The sequence below is a fragment of the Rattus norvegicus genome, chromosome Y (genome assembly GCF_036323735.1).
Source record: "Rattus norvegicus strain BN/NHsdMcwi chromosome Y, GRCr8, whole genome shotgun sequence".
Classification (NCBI taxonomy): domain Eukaryota; kingdom Metazoa; phylum Chordata; class Mammalia; order Rodentia; family Muridae; genus Rattus; species Rattus norvegicus.
The window spans coordinates 47577481-47598499 of NC_086040.1; the positions used below are offsets into that span (position 1 = coordinate 47577481).

The 21019-nt window shown below is 37.0% G+C and overlaps 1 long non-coding RNA gene across 1 annotated transcript in view; it reads left to right on the forward strand.

The window, feature by feature from the left end:
• Window positions 1–310: 310 nt before the first annotated feature.
• The window catches only part of LOC134484249 (uncharacterized), a 28518-nt gene continuing 7809 nt past the window's right edge, over window positions 311–21019 (forward strand). The window contains exons 1-2 of the long non-coding RNA XR_010061665.1: window positions 311–364; window positions 1317–1371. This is a non-coding gene — a long non-coding RNA (uncharacterized LOC134484249). The remainder of the gene's footprint in view (window positions 365–1316; window positions 1372–21019) is intronic.

Below are 21019 nucleotides of genomic sequence, written 5' to 3' on the forward strand. Positions count from 1 at the left end.
TCTATAACTATATCTATACCTATTTCTATATCTATCTATACCTATATCTACATCTATCTATCTATCATATATATACTTTATATATACTTTTAAACTTATATATTCTTTTGGTGGCTCCTACAACTACGATTTTTGATGGAATATTTACATGGATTGTGCCTAACTAGGTCAAGAATATATGATCCACAAATGACAATGCCAAATAGACTCCCTCCTGTTCTCATAACCTACTGAAGTTGAGGTTTCACTGGACCTCAAGCCATTCCTCTTGCTGCCCATCACCCAGAAACTAATGTTTGGCCTGAAGAAAGAATCATGGTAAAACATCCAAAATCATCAAGTCTTTCCCTGGACAAACAGGAAGGTTGGTATTAGAGAAAAGATATATAATAAAACTACAGAACCAAATTCTATAGTCCATGCTGTCCTTTGCTTAACTGATGTCTGGTAATTTATAGATAAAATAAGGATTGGGGAGTTGATCATTTGAAGTAGGTACACTATATTTCCACTCTTATATTCACTCTATAAGTGGGCCCCATTTGTTGACAAATTCATTGCAAAAATGGAATTGGAAAATGAAATTTTTGAATACACATGCAGGAACATAAATGATGCCCCCGGTCCATGAATTTCCAGTCACAAAATGTAGCACAATATTCATTCAATTAAAGGTCTGTAGGAAAAATAGTGGCAACTAGGAAACAGATTAAACCTAGGGAATTGAAATTTATGTCAGAAGGTTGGAAATTGGAGTAAATTAAATCTCGAGTAGAATCTCCTTCCTTCCTTGTTCCTAGATCTTTTCTACCCATGACAAACCCCTGAATAACTTTCTTCATTCAGAGCATGTGATCACTAATGAAGAAGAGAGAAGTCTCCAGCTTTAGAGAGATGTAGCATGTAAAGATTTCTACTGTGTCACAGGAAACACTCCTGGAGAGGGCACCTCCAAATCTAGTCAATGTAAGGAAAGCTGTTCAGCAGGTAGGCCATGGCACTTCTCAGTGACATCATCATTAGGCCCTCCATGAAAAATCTCTTGCATCTTGGAGAACACTAGCTTCCTCTGTGACATCACAAGGTTTATCTTGACAGCAACTACCTCTCAGATATTCCTTCTATATATCTATGGCTTACTATTTGGCCTCTAATTCGGAGTAAAGAGCCATTTGGAAGGGAGAACAGATAGGATGAAGAGATCAGAGATGGGGAGAAGGAAGCTGGCCTTCTGTCATGATATAAAATAAAAGAAGAAATATGTGGTTCTTGGGAAAATACCCTGGGAAGATGACTATAGTTATTTTGTTCTCTAGGTGCACCGAGCTCTTGGAGAAGTTGCTGAACATCCTAAAGACTTTTGGGCAGATGGTAAAGTTTCTAGATACCCCTTTTTAGATTTCAATTGTCCTGGGGATTGTATGGCTGGTGGTCAATGTATTCCAGGAAGAGTACTAGAGCCAGATTGATTTTTACATGCATGGGCTAATGGCATAAGGTCCAAATGATTTTTTTTTGATGTGGACATTCCTTCAGACCTTTGGAAATATAAAAGGGTTTTGTATTTTTGAAGTCTAATTTGCACACTAACAAATCACTTTGAGCATCTTTGGAGGACATGAGATTTCCAGCATTCCCTTGAAAGGATTGGTAACTTTCCACATTTCCTTCGTCATTTTTTGAAAATTCCACGGCCCTTTGGACAGATGGAGAATGTGTGGGACTCACCTGAGGAGTAGTTGTAGCTTTTGGTGTCTCTTTTGCAGAAAAAGATAGCACAAGATTTCTTTTGGCAGAAGGGGGAAGGGTGAAACTGTCTTCCTTAGAGGAGAAATTTTTCAAGACTCCATCAGAAGGAACAAACCTTAAACCACTGTTTCTAGAAACTGGATGCCTGTGGTCCATTTTGGTAGAGGGAGAATATCGAGTATTTCTGCCCAGAGTGGACATGTGAAAGAAATCTATTTGGGTAGATGGGGATAGTTGTAAAGCATGCTGTTCAGATGCAGTAGACCTAAGACATCCTTCTCAGATGAGGAAGGTCTTAATGTACCTTGTACATGTTTAGAAATCCTGACTGACATCAAAATGGGGTGTAGGTATTAGAGCTATCTCTGAAGATGAGACCTCTCCTACAGCATCATGGGCATATGTGAGAGGGCTGAGAGCCTCATGAGCAGATAAGGATGTTTCTACATATTGTTGATTAATTGAGGAAGTTCCAAGAAAAATTTCTTTTGCTAGAGAAGAGGAAACAGACTTTCGTATAGAAGAGTCAGTTTCCCTAGCCTGCTTGACAGGCAAAACAGGTTCCAAGGCCCCTTCAGAAGGTAAGGAAAAGTGCAGAGCCATTGAAGTATTTTACAAATGTTCTGGGTCCGCTTGTGGGTATAAAGAAGGACAGGCAACCCTTTCTGCATATTTGGAAGAGTGTGTAGCATCTTCTGTAGTTGGGGAAGATGGCTAATCTTGAGGAGATAAGGAAGTTCTATAGACTCCTGTGAAGTTTGCGGAGGTCATATGCATTCTTTTGCACTAATGGAATGCAAAGAATCCCTTTCCTCAGATTTCGGGGATGCTACAGACACTGGTGTTTGCATATCATGTTCCCCTACTCTTGGTTCACATATGATTCGACACATAACCTTCTCTACAGATGGAATATGTCCTAGAACACCTTTTGCACATGTGTCCAATCCACAAGCCAATCCTAAAGATGTGGCTGTGGGTAGAACTCTTTTGTAGATGTTTCTTGTCTCACAGAATCTTTATGAGATAGAGTACTACTCAGAGAATACTGCTCAGTTTTGGAAATTCTAGCATCTCTGATTTATATGTGGAAAATTTTGGAACCTCTCCGTTCAGGACAAAATGACCTAGAGTCCCCTGAGGATGTAGGAGATGTTTTATCTTCTCTGCACATTGTATAAATATGGAGCCTGCATGGCTCATTGACTGTGTGTTGTGATAAACCTGGCTCTTTTGAGCCTAATGACAAGTCACGTGGGTCCTTTTCAGTGGTAGAAGATATTTGAATAATTCTCTGTTGTATAGGGACATTTGCAGTACAAGGTGAAATGGTGAGAGTGCTAGAACATATTTTTTATGTTCAGAAGGCGTAAGAGTTCCTTGGGTGGACTCAGAATTTTCTAACACATCTTACATGGGTTTGGAATTCTCAAGAGCCCCTTCTGAAACTGGCAGTGGTCCTTGAACTAATGGTGTAAATGCAGAAAATTTTGTCTCTGCTTGGGCTGGTATGTGTGTTATGAGTTTCACTTGGGGATTTTGTCCCCCTTGGACCATAAGTGATTATTTAAGCCCATTTTTAATAGTATAGGACATTGAAGGTCCTCTTGGTTTAATAGGGAACTTCTGAAATTCCCTTTGTCAGCAGAATCAGGTTTCAAACTCATTTTACCCGAAGCAGATTGCATAAGGCACTTTGGTGGAGATGGGAGGCATCTTTGTTTGTCTTTGTGAGTGGACATGGCTCTGATCCCTGCTTTGGCAGCTGGCCAAGGTAGTAAAGTCTCATGTGGAGACAGGGCAGGATTTAATCCATTTGTGGAATATGAGAAATCACAGAGACAACCTTTAAGAGAAGAACTTTTGCAGCCCTCTTTGTCTGATGGGACCTGTTGTACTCCCCTTGAACAGAAGGGTCTTTTCCAATACACTTTGGAGGAGAATTGGAAAGACTGGAGACCTGTAGGATAGGGAATGAACATTTGAAACTCCTTTGGAAACTCTGTGGGACAGAGAGCTGATCACCCAGAAGAGTGGGCAATACTGAGACCACAGGGAAGGAGAGATTGCCACTTCTGACCACCGGTGCACACATTCCTAGCCCAAGAGGAAACTGCAGAGTGCCTCTGGACACATGAATATAGGAGTAGTCAAGCTTCAGGAGTCCTGCAGTACAAACTGCACCTGGATCTGAACTTGTCCTAACATTATTCTACACCCTAATCTCATGTGGGTTGAGGAAGTCTTAGATTGTCAGAGGGGCAGAAACCCCTGAGAACTCTGCTCACAGTCCTGACTCAAGAAAAAAACACCTAGCTCCATCTGGGCCTCCTGTTAATAGGGACCTAGGGGCAGTAGGGGCAGAATATTTTTGGTTGCAGCCTTCATGGAAATCTGCAAGTCAGCCCAACGAGTGACTTCAGGCCTGAGACAAGAGGTGAATCAAACTTTTCTGCTTGAAGTGAGCTGAGTGGTGGTCTCAGGACACACAAAGGCAGAACTGCCCTAGGACCAGGCAGTTCCAGTTTCTTGCAGGCTCCTGAACTTCTGTGGTCCTGGCCCAGAGCTCCCTGATTCTAGATGCTGTGGGAGAGAGAGCTGATTACCCAGGAGTGTGGGCAATACCAAGCGTACAAGGAACAGAGACTGCCACTTCTGCCCACCATTGCCAACACCTCTAGCCCAAGACAAAACTGCCTAGTGCCTCTGGACACAAGAATATAGGAGGAGTAAATCTAAAGGAGCACCATGTTCCAGACTGTTCCTGGATCTGAACTGAACTGGTCAAACAGCTCCTTGTACCAAAATCCTGAGTGTGGGGGAACTAGACCTTCAGAGAAGCAGACACTCCTGGGAAATCAGAGAGGACTACAGTCTGCCAAGATTCCTGACTCAAGAGGAAAACATTTTGTGCCATCAGTGTCCCCACCCTACAGTGGGACCTAGGAGAAGTATGGGCATTTCCTTCTTGTTCCCGCCCACAGGGAAAGATGAAAGGGAGTGGACAGGAGCAACTACATGCCTGAGAACAGAATACTTTGTTCCCATAACTGGGTAAAACAAAACAGGAAAACAGGTCTACAGCAATCCTGACACACAAGCCTACTGGGCGGTCAACCACCATCAGAAAGACCAAGAGAAGCTAGCTCCAGAGACAACCTGATGGCTAGTCAGGAACACAAGCAACAGAAATCAAGACTACTTAGGCACAACAGAACCCAATTCTCCCATCAAAACAAACAGTGTATATCTAAACAAAAGCAAGATCTAGATTTAAATTCACATTTTATCATGACGGGGGAGTGTGCTAAGAAGGTCATAAATAACTCCTTTAAGAATACAAAGGACAATAGAAAATACAGAAGTAAACAAGTAGAATCCCTGAAAGAGTGAACTCAAAAGTACCTTAAAGAACTACTGGAAAAACTGCAAAACAGGAGAAGGAAATATACAAAACCACCCTGGAGTTAAAAATAGAAATAGAAACAATAAAGAAAGCACAAGGAAGACAACCCTGAAAATGGAAAACCTAAGAAAGATACCAGGAGTCACAGATGCGAGAATCACCAACAGGATAAAAGAAATTGAAGACATAATCTAAGGAGCACAAGATTCCATAGAAATCATTGACACAACTGTCAAAGATAATTTAAATGGAAAAGCAGCTAGCCCAAAATATAAAGGATATGCGGGGCACAATGTGTAGATCAAACCTAAGCTTAACAGGTATAGAAGAGAGTGAAGACTGTCAACATCAAGGGACAGTAATATGTTCAACAAAATTATAGAAAGAAACTTCCCTAATCTAAAGAAAGAGATGCCCATAAACATACACAAAGCCGACAGAACTCCAAATAGATTGGACCAGAAAAGGAAATCGTCCCATCACATAATACTCAAAACACCAAAATCGAAAAACAAATAAAAATATTAAGAGCAGTAACGGAAGAGGTCAAGTAACATATAAAGACAGACCTATCAGAATTAAAACAGAATTCTCAGCAGATACTACGAAAGCCAGAAGATCCTGGACAGATGTCATACAGACACTAAGAGAACAAAAACGCCATCCCAGGATACTGTATCCAGCAAAACTCCTAATTAACATAGATGGAGAAACCAAAATATTCCATGACAAAACCAAATTACAGAATATCTTTCTACATATCCAGTCCTACAAAGGACCCTAACTGGCAAACCCCAAAACAAGGAGGCAAGTAAAATCATAGATAAAGCAAGAAATTAATCTTTTCACAACAAATCAAAGAGAAGCACACAATCATTTTCTAATCTCCAATTATGAAAATAACAGAAAGTGACCATCACTATTCTTTAATATCTCTCATCATCAATGGACTCAATTACCCACTAAAAATACACAGATTGACACACTGGATATGTATTGAGGACACAGCGTGTTGCACTACAGGAAACACACTTCAGAGACAAAGACAGACACTACATCAGAGGAAAAGACTGCACAAAAACTTTCCAAAGAAATGGTCTGAAGAAGCAAGCTGGAGTATCCATTCTAATATCATATAAAATCAACTTTCAACCGAAAGTCCTCCAAAAGCATAAGGAAGGACACTTCATATTTATCAAAGGAAAAATCCACCGAGATGTACTCGAAATCATAAATATCTATGCTCCAAATACAAGGGCACCTATATACAAAGAAGAAACCTTACTAAAGTCAAAGAACATATGGCACCGCAAATAATAAGAGTATGAGATTTCAACACCCCATTCTCACCACTGGACAGATCACGGAAAGAGAAATTAAACAGATACATAGAGAGACTAACAGAAGGTATAAACCAAATGGACTTAACAGATATTTAGAGAACATTCTATCCAAAACAAAAGGAAATACATTATTCTCACCACCTCATGGCACTTTCTCCAACACTGATCATATAATCAGTCAAAAAGCAGGCCTCAAAGGATACAGAAATATAGCAATAATTCCATGCACTCTACCAGACTTCCATGGGCTAAGGCTGTTCTTCAAAAACAATCGGGAAAGAACACCAACATATACATGGAAGTTGAATAATGCACTACTCAATGATAACGTGATCAAGGAAAAATTAAAGGAAGAAATTAAAGACTTCTTATAATTCAATGAAAATGAAGGTACAATACACCCAAACTCTTGGGACACAATGAAAGCTGTTCTAAGAGGAAAACCCATAGCTCTGAGGGCCTGCAGAAAGAAACAGGAGAGAGGATACATCAGCAGCTTGACAGCACACCTAAAACCTCTAGATTAAAAAGAAGCAAATACACCCAGGATGAGTAGAAGTCAGAAAATAATCAAACACAGAGCTGATATCAACCAAGTAGAAAAAAAGGAACTATACAAAGAATCAACAGAACCAATACCTGGCTCTCTGAGAAAATCAACAGTATATATTAACCCACAGCCAGACTAAACAGAGGATACAGAGAGTGTCCAAATTAACAAAATCAAATATTAAAAAGGGAGACTTAACAGCAGTATCAGAGGAAATTTAAAAAGAAATCAATCTACTACAAAAGCCTATGTTCAACAAAACTTGAAAATCTGGAGAAAAAGAACAATTACCTAGACAAATACTAGGTACCAAAGCTAAATCAGGAAAAGATAAACCATTTGAACAACTCATAACTCCCAAAGGAATACAAGCAATCATCAAAACTCTCCCAACCAAAAAGAGTCCAGGATCAGATAGGTTTAATGCAGAAATCCATCCAAAATTCACTGAAATTTTCATAACAATACTGTCCAAACTATTCCATAAAATTGAAAAGATGTAGTACTACCGAATTGCTTTCATGAAGCCACAATAGCTGTAATAACTAAAACACAGAAAGACCCAACAAAGAAAGAGAACTTCAGACCAATTTCTCTTACCAATATCGACACAAAAATACTCAAAGAAATTCTTGCCAACCTAATCCTACATCACATTAAACAATAATACACTATGATTAAGTAGGATTCATCCCAGACTTGCAGGGATGTTTTAATACAGAAAACCAACAATCTAATCCATTGCATAAAGAAACTCAAAGATGAAAACCTTTCATTAGATGCTGAGAAAGATTTTGACAAAATTCAACATCCCTTGATGATAAAAGTCCTGGAAAGGACAGATATTTAAGGCCCATACCTAAATATATACAGCAAATACATAGCTAACATTAAACTAAGTGGAGAGAAATTTAAAGCAAACACACAGAAATCAGGGACTAGACAAGGCTGCCCACTCTCTCACAACTGATTCAATACAGTTCTAGACGTCTTAGCCAGAGCAAGCAGACACTAAAGTAGGTCAAAGGGATAAAGTTTGGAAAGGAAGAAGTCAAAATAGCACTCTTTGTAGATGATATGATAGTATACTTAGTGACATCAAAAGTTCCACAAGAGAATTACTAAGCCTGATAAACAATTTCAGCAAAGGGCCTGGGGATAAAAATAACTCTGCACAAAAGCTAAACAAGCGGAGAAAGAAACTAGGGATATGACACCCTTCAAAATAGCCTCAAATAATATAAAATATCTCAGGGTGACTTTATCCAAGCAAGTAAAAGATATAAGCATATGAGCAGAACATCATGTCTCTGAAGAAAGTGAAAAAGATTTCAGAAAATGGAAAGATCTCCAATGCTCAGGGACTGGCAGGATTAATATAGTAAAAATGGCCATTATACCAAAAGCAACCTACAGATTCATTCCAATCCCCATCAAAATTTCAGTCCAATTCTTCATGGAGTTAGACAGAACAATTCATAAATTCTTCTGGAAAAAAAAAACCCAGGATAGCTAAAACTGTCCTCAACAACAAAAGGACTTCCCTGGGAATCACTATCCCTGAACTCAAGGAGTATTACAGAGCAATAGTGATAAAAACCATATGGCTTTAAGACAGAGTCAGGCATATAAACCAGTGGAATAGAATTGAAGACCCAGAAATGAACCCATGGTCACTTAACTTTTGAGAATGGAGCCAAATCCATCCAATGGAAAAAAAGATAGCATTTTCTGCAATTGGTGTTGGTTCAACTGGAGGTCAGCATGTAGAAGAAGGCAAATTGATCCATACTTACTGCCCTGTAGAAACCTTTAGTCCAACTAGATCAAGGACCTCCACATCAAACCAGATACACTCAAACTAAGGGAAGAAAATTGGGTAAGTATCTCAAACATATGGGCACTGGAGAAAATTTCCTGAATAAAACAAAAATGGCTCATGCTCTAAGATCAAGAATTGACAAATGTGATCACATAAAATTGCAAAGCTTCTGTATGGCATAGAACATTGTTGTTAGGACAAAATGGCAACCAACAGATTGGAAAAAGATCTTTACCAATCCTATAACAGATAGAGAGTGTATATCCAAAATATTCAAAGAACACATGAAGTTAGCCGGCAGGGAGACAAAGAACCCTATTGAAAAATGGGATTCAGAGCAAAACAAAGAATTCACATCTGAAGAATATCGATTGGCAGGGAAATACCTAAAGAAATGTTCAACATCTTTAGTCATAAGGTAAATGCAAATCAAAACAACCCTGATATTTCACCTTTCTCCAGTCAGAATGGCTTAGATCAAAAACTCAGCTGATAGGAAATCCTGGCGAGGATGTGGAAAAAGAGGAACACCCCCCATTTTTGGTGGGATTGGAGACTGGAACAACAATTCTGGAAATCAGTCTGGAGGTTCCTCAGAAAATTGGACATTGATTTATCTGAAGACCCAACTACACCTCTCTTTGGCATATATCCAAAGATGCCCCAACATGTATCAAAGACACGTGCTCCACTATGTTCATAGCAGCCTTATTTATAATAGGAGAAGCTGGAAAGAACCTAGATGCTTATCAACAGAAGAATGGATACAGGAAATATGGCACATGTTCACAATGGAGTGTCATTAAGAGATACCAACTAAATAACGATGGAGAAACATTACTGGCTCTTTATCTGATGTATGGATCATATCTATAAGACACAAAATACCTTATTCATCAGAAATAAAGTAATGCAATTAAATATGCAATATTGTTGATTAAATGCTTAAAATAATGGCACAGTAATTATCAAAAATTACATGAAAATTACTAAACCCACAAATCATTGATGAAGAACAAATACAAATGACAGTGTTTGTATAGTGTTGCTGGAACAAAGAACCCTGGTATATGTTTGTTGGATCTAAAATTCAATATAGCTACTAAAGAAATTAATATAAAACTGAAAACTGAAATTATTTGTGATTCAATAGTAACACTGAAGGAATATGTACCTTGAGGAATATGTCTATTCCAGGTATAACTCCATGACTGTATTTACCTTCTCACTGTTCAAAATATCCATGTTACAAAATTGGAAAAATAATTTATATGGGCACCAGACCTTTGTTTTAACCATCAAAAGAGCAAAATTATATCATTGGCATGGATATTGATGAAATTAGATATCATTTTGCCAGTTGAAAATCCAGAAATATGAAGACAATTATATAAATTTTATGAAAATGGCCAACTGCTGTTTGTTTGACTTTGAAGCCTCTACTATAGAAGGAAAGTCAGATGTCATGTTGTAAACACGGTCACATTTTCCCCATGGCTCACATGGCCATATAGAGGATCCTACTATTCCTGTTTTGCTAAATGGCCATGTTGTTAAACTGCCTTCCAATACTAACTGTTTTTATCCATACATTACTACTTTTATGATCTGTGGTCAGAGAAATGTATAGGTGTACTGTGCAGTAATTACTGTTGATCTGTGTAACTTATATAAGTGCTAAGACCACGAGAAGAAGAAAGCTGAGCATAAGGATGGGGAAACAGCAGAAAAGGAGAAGGCCAAATTGGGGAGTGAGAGGATCCAACCGTGACATCTAGAGATGAAACAGTTGTTGGACCAATGGACTCACTGCATCTACAGTCGTATGCACAAGTCCTGTACACAGTTAAGACAATGAATTAGGGAAGATCCCAACAGGCAGTAATCAGTGAACCAATAGATTATAAAGAAAATAAAACAGGAAAATATAAAGAACATGAAGCTGGAAATGGAATGAATCCAGAGAGAGTAGAACCAAGTTAAGGATCGGTGTGATCAAGGTACATTGTATTCGTGTGTGAAGAATAAATAAAATTCTAAAATAAGGAAAAAGTTCTGAAAATATATTAAGGATTTTTATATCCTATGGAAGTCATTTTTTCCCAAAAATAGAATGGTGAATCCTAACTTTTTGTAAGTGGCAGAAAATTCAGTGAAAAAATGTAGTTACATTAGTTCAGTGCATGCTGTCTGCATTATGGAAATATCAAACTGAGACTCATTAATCTGTACAGTTAACTTATATCACCTCTTCAAATAAAATAAAATAAAATAAAACACTGTGTAATGATCCACCAAAACCAAACTGCACACTAGAGATTGAAATGCAAACCTAAAAATGCCCTGTTCTTTTTTTTTTTTTTATTAACTTGAGTATTTCTTATATACATTTCGAGTGTTATTCCCTTTCCCGGTTTCCGGGCAAACATCCCCTTCCCCCCTCCCCTTCCTTATGGGTGTTCCCCTCCCAACCCTCCCCCCATTGCCACCCTCCCCCCATAGACTTGTTCACTGGGGGTTCAGTCTTAGCAGGACCCAGGGCTTCCCCTTCCACTGGTGCTCTTACTAGGATATTCATTGCTACCTATGGGGTCAGAGTCCAGGGTCAGTCCATGTATAGTCTTTAGGTAGTGGCTTAGTCCCTGGAAGCTCTGGTTGCTTGGCATTGTTGTACTTTTGGGGTCTCGAGCCCCTTCTTAACCTCAACAATTTTACTCTTTGAAACCCCAAATACTTATGAATATAAAAGTTCTAACCTGATAATCAGCATATATGGTGTCTCTGTGACTTATATAGTAAGACTTTTAGAGTTGCACATTGCCATCAATTATGTCTTTCACTTTTAAAATCCTAGAACAACAAGATCTAAAATTCATGGGCTTTGGTCCTGACAGCCAGGGAGTGCACTCTGTACATGATCACTTTATATTAATTAGCTAAACTCTGAAAGGCAATTTGCTGCCTCACAAAATTAAATTGATTCATTGCCATGGTTATGGTAAGGGTTTCATGTGAGAATATATATATATTTCTCAGGACAAATTTGCTTTCTCTTGTAATGGATAGTGGGCTATTGATGAGCTTAAACCTCTTCCTTCCCAACATAGCACTTACAATAGATTATTTTTCACTCTCGATCCTAGACACAATAAAGATAGGAAAAACACTGAATATAGTATGGGCTTTGTTCTCTGTCCCAAAAGATCGTTTTTGACTTCTTTATCATATTCACCACCACAACCAACACCACCACCAATACCACCACCCCTCTACCACCATCATCAACATCAACATCATCATCTTCATCTAATTTACATGAAATTGAATTTGGAATCTTGTTACACCAAAGGATGAAATGAGAAGTATTTTGCTTGAAGAAGAGATGTTGATTAACACTAACTCCTGTACAGTCATTTTAATGTTATAAAGACATTATCAAGGTTTCTTCAGATGATTGATTGAAATGCTAGCGTGCTGTATATCAGGGTTTGAAATTCCTGTTGAGAGAGAATGATCTTTTACAGCAAGGCCTTCATTATCAAACTTTAATTTAACCCATCTACCAACGAAGTGAAATTGTCCCAGAAATAAAATAGTGCCTCTCCAGAAACAGCTTTTATCCACTGATACACATCTACTTCTATTAATTGTCATGCTGATGTGGGCTTAGGATACAATATATTCTGAATTATTAATGGTATTTTAGTATTATTTGGGTTGATTGTGAAAATTTCAAAGGATCATACCTCTTCCTTGATTGTATCCCATACATTTAATTTGATCTTGAAGAGTTGCATGAAAACTGAAGTATCGAAAATGTATATCTTCCCATTGAAAATTTCTAACATCCATCATGTGAAACTCCCACTGGACTTATGTGGATTAATATCTCTGAAAGCATTTAAAGAATTTCCTATTGCAATATTGCAACTCTACAGAAGCTTCACTCCCATAGTTGCAGTTACAGATTGGCTGTAAACAAATAATTTTCCTTGCCTTGGAAAGGGTTTAAAATATTTTCATTAACTTTTAATATGAAATTTGTTAAGCCTTTGAGAAAAGTGGGCAGACAGGCACTAGAAAGTATGTTTTTAAAATTCTTTTCTTAAAATTTGACTTTTTCATGCAATGTATTTGAATTATGATTTCCCTTTCCTCTATTCCCTCCTTCTTCTATTCCTCTCCAGTCATCTGTGTCTGCATTCTTCTAACTCTCACTAGAAAACAAACAGTCATCTAAGGGATAAAAATAAAATGAAAGTTCATGAATTTGAATAGAACAAAACAACAGATAGAAAAGAGCCAATGCAGGCTACAAGAATCTGATACTGACACTGAGACACAGACTTCCATTCACACAATCAGGTATTTCATGGAAACAGAAAACCAGGAAAAAATATATACACAAAACATACAGAGTAAAAATTAATAGATAAATAAATAAATAAATAAATAAATAATAAATAAATAAATAACAAAAGGAAAAAGACATTCCGAATAAAAACTCCTGTCATATTATGACAAGGATCCCCCAAAGATGTTGTTCAGTTCCCTTATTTCTTTATACGAATTCTACCCTTAAAATTAGTTTGGTTACCCAGTGAGATTCCCTTGGAGAAAACTAAGTTTTCATTTTCAAATGATTATCGACCGGAGATAACTTCCAGTGTAGAGATAAGGTGATATGCAGGTCTTGGCCTCTTTCAAGGGCTAATTAATAGGTAAGGAAATCTGTGAGGTGCTGTCTTCTGAGCTTGATACAGTTGTGGCACTCAGGAACTCAGAATACTTACATCTATCTGAACAGACCCTATATAATATTGACCCTGCCTATTCAAAGGAACTAAGCGAAGTGTTGGAGAATAGAAAATGATGTAGACACTGGTGTCTTATCAGTTGTTAAGTGTATAGCTTCATGGTCTTTTTCACAGAAGTGACTCAGGTTAAATCCAGGGGGTCATGAAGGAAAAATAAAAGATATGCATGTGCTGAGGGGACTTGGTCTAAAGAGGATATGTTGGTTGGGGAAGATAAGATATTGGGAGTGTAGTGGGCTTCCATACATGTGTTGTGCATGTATGGAATTGTCAAAGAATAACTTGCTTTCTTAAAACTTCCAAATGTAACCACCAAGATCGGTTTGGCAGATATTCTTTCAAATCAGATCTATTTGTTTTTAAAATTGGATCTCATTGTGTAGCTCAAAATGACCTAGAACTCCCAGTGTTCTGTCTACTGCCTCCCATGCTCTTGTATCAGGTTTACTCTACATTGACAAAATTATAGAATATATGTTAATCTTCTGTTTATAAAGTTTAATTACATAATGCAATATTCTCTCATTTGTTTTTCATTTAACAATATATCTTGAATACATGTGCATGAGGAATTTCTTCATGGAATATCATGCATTTAATAAATGGTAGATTACTCATTTGTTTAAATAATAACCTAATTGTGGCATTCAGATTATTTTCATTTTCATTAAGTAAAGTTCGCTACAGAAAATCAGCATGGACACTGACTTTGGCACTGTACTCAGTGGTGATTATTTACAATATATTTTGTTTAAATTACAAAACACATTGTTGGAATGATCTCAATGCTGTAAAGTAATGAAATACTTGTATAAATACTGCCAAATTTCCATCTCTGAAGACTATAATAAATACATAATGCTATCAATTTTTTGTGAAAGAACCCATAGTATACCATTCAAAATTAAATGATACATATATTTTAAAACGGTATCAGTCTCCGATTTCTGTCAGTTGTTGGATTAGGGGATGGATTGACAAAGTTGAAGTGGGGGGCAACCTCTATAGGAAGACCAGCAGTCTCAACTATTCTGGACTGTTGATATCTCCCAGACACTGAGCCACCAACCAGGCAGCATACACTATCTGCTCTGATGCCCTGACACATGTATAGCTGAGGCCTGCCTGGTCTGACCTAATCCTTGAGAGTTTTGAGGCCCCAGGGATTATGGGGCCTGGCAGAATCTGGGGAACATCGTCTTGGAGTCAGGGAAGGAAGAGGTGGAATGGGATGAGTAACTGTGTGAGGGGACAAGGAGATTGTACAATGGAAGGAATGTATTTAAATAAAATAATTTATAAAATAGTTTTACTCATAAATTCAAATGTTAGATTTTTTAACATCCACATTGCAATTCAATAGTGAAGTTTAACATTTTATCCTTACTGAACTGTGTAAGCTTTAATCCTTAATTTACTCTTCATACTATTTGCGAATTGTCTTCTTTCTTATTATATTGTAGCAATTGTGTTTGCATATGTAGAATGCTTACTATTCATAATATGTGCAGAAAATACATTCATGAATCTTTTTTATTTGAGTGATCTGTTATGTGTGAATGCGTATGAATAGATTTGTGCACATGGACACAGGCACCTGGGGAGACTAGGAGATGTCAGATCCCCTGGAGCTGCTTTTACAGCTGGTTGCAAGTGGCTTCGTGGATGTTGGAAAATGAATGTGTTTGCTCTTATGAGTATAAGTGCTCTTAACCACTAAGCTAATATTACAATACTTATTCCATAATAAAATCAACCTATTTATCATTTTCTCATGTATTTCTGGTGTCTTTGTATTTGAGACATCTTGGCACATTCTAGGTGCTGAGACTACACTCAGCCATCATTTTTTCCAGTTTTCTTTCCTTTATCATCGTAAGATGTGTTTGATTAAATATGTTAATATTATACTGTAGATCTTTCAAATTTTTCTTATAGAACCTTGGATAAGTGTCTGTTTCTGTCCTCTGCACAATCGATCTCATGTGTTTTTGCTTTCATATAGAATGAAGTAAAAGCCTGTTAGTTTTTCTTTGAATAGTTAATGTACTAAGAAAATGTGTTTAATTTCCTATTTTAAGACCAATACAATATATTATTTATTTAAAATGTTCCTATAGTTTTGTTTTTTTCTTTTTCTTATTATTATTGTTCTCATTAGTCTCATTATTAATATTCTGTGTAGCCTTTTATGTGTGCAGGTATTGTGGTGAATATTGAAGTCTTCAAAACATATATGTGTAGGTATCAAATTTAGTTTCTTGGTTTTTCAAGGCATGAAATTTTATCTGCTGGGACACCTCACTGGAACACACTATAAAACTTTAAGGTGACATATAGCTCCAGGCTGCTTTTATGTAAACAATATTTTCATCATTTTGCTTTTAATAAATATTTTTGGTTATTATAATATATTTTATTTTCCACTTATACTTGGTAACCCAAGTATGCTTATTTTAATATGTAATTAATAATTTAATCATGATTATTATGCACTTGAAACCTAGCTAATATGATATAATCTTATATACAATTGAATAAATGCAATTATTTACCTAAAGCATGAAGCTTGGTACATAATTTTGTTCATTATTCCTATGTATTTGTATAAAGCAGTGAATATTTCATCGTTACAATCCTGATGCCAATTTTAGAAAGTATGACAGCTACCAACTACATGTGACTTTCAATCACTTAAAAGTTGTTTGGATTATACTATTAAATTATATTTCCCCAACATCAAGTAAATATTTATTTTGCTTCAATTAAAAAACGCTCTATAGCAGGAAAAAGTTTAATTTCCTTTTGTTAGTTTAAGACTAAATTTAACTTTTACATTCTCCTGATTATCAGAAAGTAACTATTAAAGAGAAAGATGTGCCAGGCACAGGTCTAATTTCTAGTATAGCATGTAATTACAATCACCAGTCTTGTCAGTTTCAAGTGATTGTTCACATCATGCCTGTAAAACACAATGATCAACATGACAGGATAAACATAAGGGCAGTGCAGTGGCATAAATAGCTTGCTGATAGCCAACAGCTCTCTAATTTTGCTTAAGTCCTGTTCAATGAACATGGATGGTACTGGTAATTTAGCCACATATATAAGGCTATTGCAGCTGTGACTATGGGGGAGTATATACAGTCCCTTACTTACTTAAGCCAGTATCATACCTAACATCAATCAAAGTCATGTGTCCTTATATACAGAATTAATTACAGTGTCTGCAACAAAGATCACAGTAAAAATCCCAGCCTTTCAAAATGCAGGATAGAAATTTCAGGTGCAGTCTCAATGCATCTATCTATAAAACATCACTTGATTCAAGGCTGAGGAACATTACAGAAGAGGGGAAAGAAGATTGTAAGAGACTAAAGTATACTATGAGATGGTGTTCCAAAGTAACACCAGAAATTACACTTATAGCATCTCACTAACATGACTGCCTAAACAACAGCTGAGGAAGAGAGGGAATGGGGAAGAATGGAAGTTTATTTTTCTTTCTCTTTCAATTCCTTCTTCTTCTTCTTCTTCTTCTTCTTCTTCTTCTTCTTCTTCTTCTTCTTCTTCTTCTTCTTCTTCTTCTTCCTCTTCCTCTTCCTCTTATTCTTCCTCTTATTCTTCCTCCTCTCCCTCTCTCTCTCTCTCTCTCTCTCTCTCTCTCTCTCTCTCTCTCTCTCTCTCTTTCACTCTTTCTTTCTCTCACTGTTGGATATTTCCTGTTTACATTTCGAATGTTATTCCCTTTTCCAGGTTTCCAGTCCACAAGTCCCTTAACCCTTCCCCCTACCCTTCTATAAGGGAGTTCACCTCTCCACTCACAGCCTCCCTATACCTCCCCACATTCTCCTACACTGGGGGTACAACATTGTCCGAAAAAAAAATTGCTTCTCATTCCATTGTTTCTCAACAAGACCATCCTTTGCCACATGCAGTTGGAACCATGGGTCAGGCCATGTATAGTCTTGCTGTTGGAAATTTGGTCCCTGGAAGTTCTGTTTGGTTGAGATTGTTATTATTAACTTCAGTTCTTTCAATCCTTTCTCTAATTCCTCCAACTGGGGTCTGATTTGGTTCAGTGGTTTGCTGTTGCCATTTGCCTCTGTATTTGACATATTCTGGCTGTGTCTCTCAGGAGGGATCAATATCCAGTTATCGTCAGCCTGCACTTCTTAGCTTCATACATCTTATCTAGTTTTAGTGACTGTATATGTATGGGCTACATGTGAGCCAGGCTCTGAACGGCAGGTCCTTCAATCTCAGTTATAAACTTTGCCTCCTTATCCCCTCCCATGGGTATTTTGTTTCCCCGTTTAAAGAAGGAGTGAAGCATCTGCATTTTAATCATACTTCTTGAGTTTCATGTGGTCTGTGTATTGCATGATGGGTAATTCAAGCTTTTTGGATAATATCTACTTACCAATGAATGCATACCAAGTATGTTTTTCTTTGATAGAATAACCTCATGTAGGATGATATTTTCTAGTTTATTCTATTTGCCTATGAATTTCATGAAGTCATTGTTTTGATAGCTGAGTAATATTCTACTGTGTAGATGTACCACATTTTCTGTATCCATTCCTCTCTTGAAGGGCATCTGGGTTCTTTCCAGCTTCTGACTATTTTAAATAAGGCTGCAATGAACATATTCGACTATATTGCACTGTTGTATGTTGGAACATCTTTTGGTTATATGGCCAAGAGAGGTATTACTGGGTCCTCAGGTAATGGAATGTCCAATTTTCTGAGGAAACTTCAGATGATTTTCAAAAGGGTTGTACCAGTCTGTAATCCCACCAACAATGGAGGAGTGTTCCTCTTTCTCCACATCCTTGCCAGCATCTGCTGTCACCTCAGATTTATATGTTACCCATTCTGACTGGTGTGAGGTGGAATCTCAGATTTGTTTTGATTTGAATTTCCCTGATGACTAAGAATGTTGAACATTTATTTAGGTGTTTTTTGGCCAGTTGAAAACCTTCAGCAGAGAATGTCTTGTAACTCACTCTACCCCATTTTTAATAGGGTATTTTTGCTTTCTAAAGTCTAACTTCTTAAGTTCTTTGTATATTTTGGATATTATCCACTGTCAGATATAGGATTGGCAAAAATCTTTTCCAATACGTTGGTTGCAGTTTTATCCTAATGACAGTGTCTTTTGCCTTACAGAAGCTTTGCTGTTTTATGATCTCCTATTTGTCAATTCTTGATCTTAAAGCATAAGTCACTAGTGTTTTACTCAGGAAATGTTCTCCAATGCCCATGTGTCCAAGATTCTTCCCCACCTTTTCTTCCATTAGTTTGAGTGTATCTGGTTTTATGTGTAAGTCCTTGATTAACTTGTATTTAAGCTTTGTACATGGTCATAAAATTGGGATTATTTTCATATTTCTACATGCTGACTTCCAGTTGAACCAGCACTATTTCTGGAAAATGCTATGTTTCTTCATTTGGATGGTTTTATCTCCTTTGCCAAATATCAAACGATAGGGTGTGTGGGTTCATTACTTGGTCTTCAATTCTATTCCACTGGTCCATCCATCTGTCTCTTTACCAATACCATGCAGTTTTTTTATCACTATTGCTCTGTAATACTGCTTGAGTTCAGGGGTGATGATTCCCCCAGAAGTTCTTTTTTTGTTGAAGATAGTTTTAGCTACATGGCTTTTTTCTTATTCGGAATGAATTTGCAAATTTCTCTTTCTAGCTTTATTAAAGAAGTGAGTAGGAATTTTGATGGAGATTGCATTGAATCTGTACATTGCTTTTGGCAAAATAGTCATCTTTACTAAATTAATCCTGTCAATACATGAGCATGGAATCTCTTTCTATGTTCTGAGATCTTCCTCAATTCCTTCCTTCAGATACTTGAACTTCTTGTCATAGAGATCATTCATTTGCTCGTTTAAACTAACACCAAGTTATTTTATATTATTTGGGACTATTGTGGAGTGTGTGATTTCATTATTTTTTCTCAGCGTGTTTATCCATTGACGAGTGGAAGGATACTGGTATGTTTGAGGTAATTTTATACCCTGACACTTTGCTGTAGTTATTTATCAGGTTGAGAAATTCTCTGGTGGAACTTTTGTGGTCACTTAAGTATATACAATCACATCATCTGCAAATAGTGATATTTTGATATCTTCTCTTCCAATTTGTATCTGGTTGAACCCCTTATGCTGTCTGATTTCTCAGACTATGGCATGGAGTCCTGTTTAGAATGAGTAGGGAGAGAGTTGGGCATCCTTGTCTAGTTCCTGGTTTTAGTGGGAATGCTTCAAATTTCTTTCCATTTAGTTTGATGTTAGCAACAGGTATGCTGTATATTTCTTACACTATGTTTTTTTTTTTTTGGTACTTTTTTTCGGAGCTGGGGAAAGAACCCCGGGCCTTGCGCTTCCTAGGTAAGCGCTCTACCACTGAGCTAAATCCCCAGCCCCACACTATGTTTTGATATGAGCCTTCATTTCTTGATTTTTCCAGGATTTTTATCCACAAGGATTGTTGAATTTTGTCAAATGCTTTCACACCATCTAATGAAATGTTCATGTGCTCTTTAATTTTGAGTTTGTTTACATGATGGATTACATTCATGGATTTTCCTATATTAAACCATCCTTCCATCCCTGGGTTCAAGTCTACTTGATCATGATGGATGATTTTTTTGATGTGTTCTTAGATTCAGTTTGCAAGAATGTTATACGTATTTTTCATCAATATTCATAAGGGATATTGGTCTGAAGTTCTCTTTCTGTGCTGAGTCTTTGTGTGGGTTAAGTATAAGAGTAATTGTGGATTCATGTAAGGAATGTGGTAGTTCTCTGTCTGTTTCAGTTTTGCGGAAGAGTTTAGATAATATTTGTATGAGGTCTTCTAAGAAGGTCTGATAAAATTCTGCACTGAACCATCTCTACTTGGGCTCTGTTTGGTTGGGAGACTTTCAATATCTGCTTCTATTTCTTTAGGAGTTATGGGGTTCTTTAGATAGTTTATTTGTTCCTGTTTTAACTTTGCTACCTGGTATCGGTCTACGAAATTGTCCATTTCCTCCAGATTTTGTAGTTTTGTTGAATATAGGCTTTTATAGTAGAATCTGATGATTTTTTTTTTACTTTCTTCAGATTCCCTTGTTATGTCTCCCTTTTCTTTCTGATTTTGTGAATTTCGATACAGTCTCTTTTACCTCTGGTTGGTTTGGCTAAGGGTTTATCTATCTTATTGTTTTTGTCAAAGAAACAGCTCCTGGTTTTGTTGATTCTTTGTATGGTCCTTTTCATTTCTGCTTCATTGATTTCATTTCTGAGTTTTATTTCATGCTTTCTACCC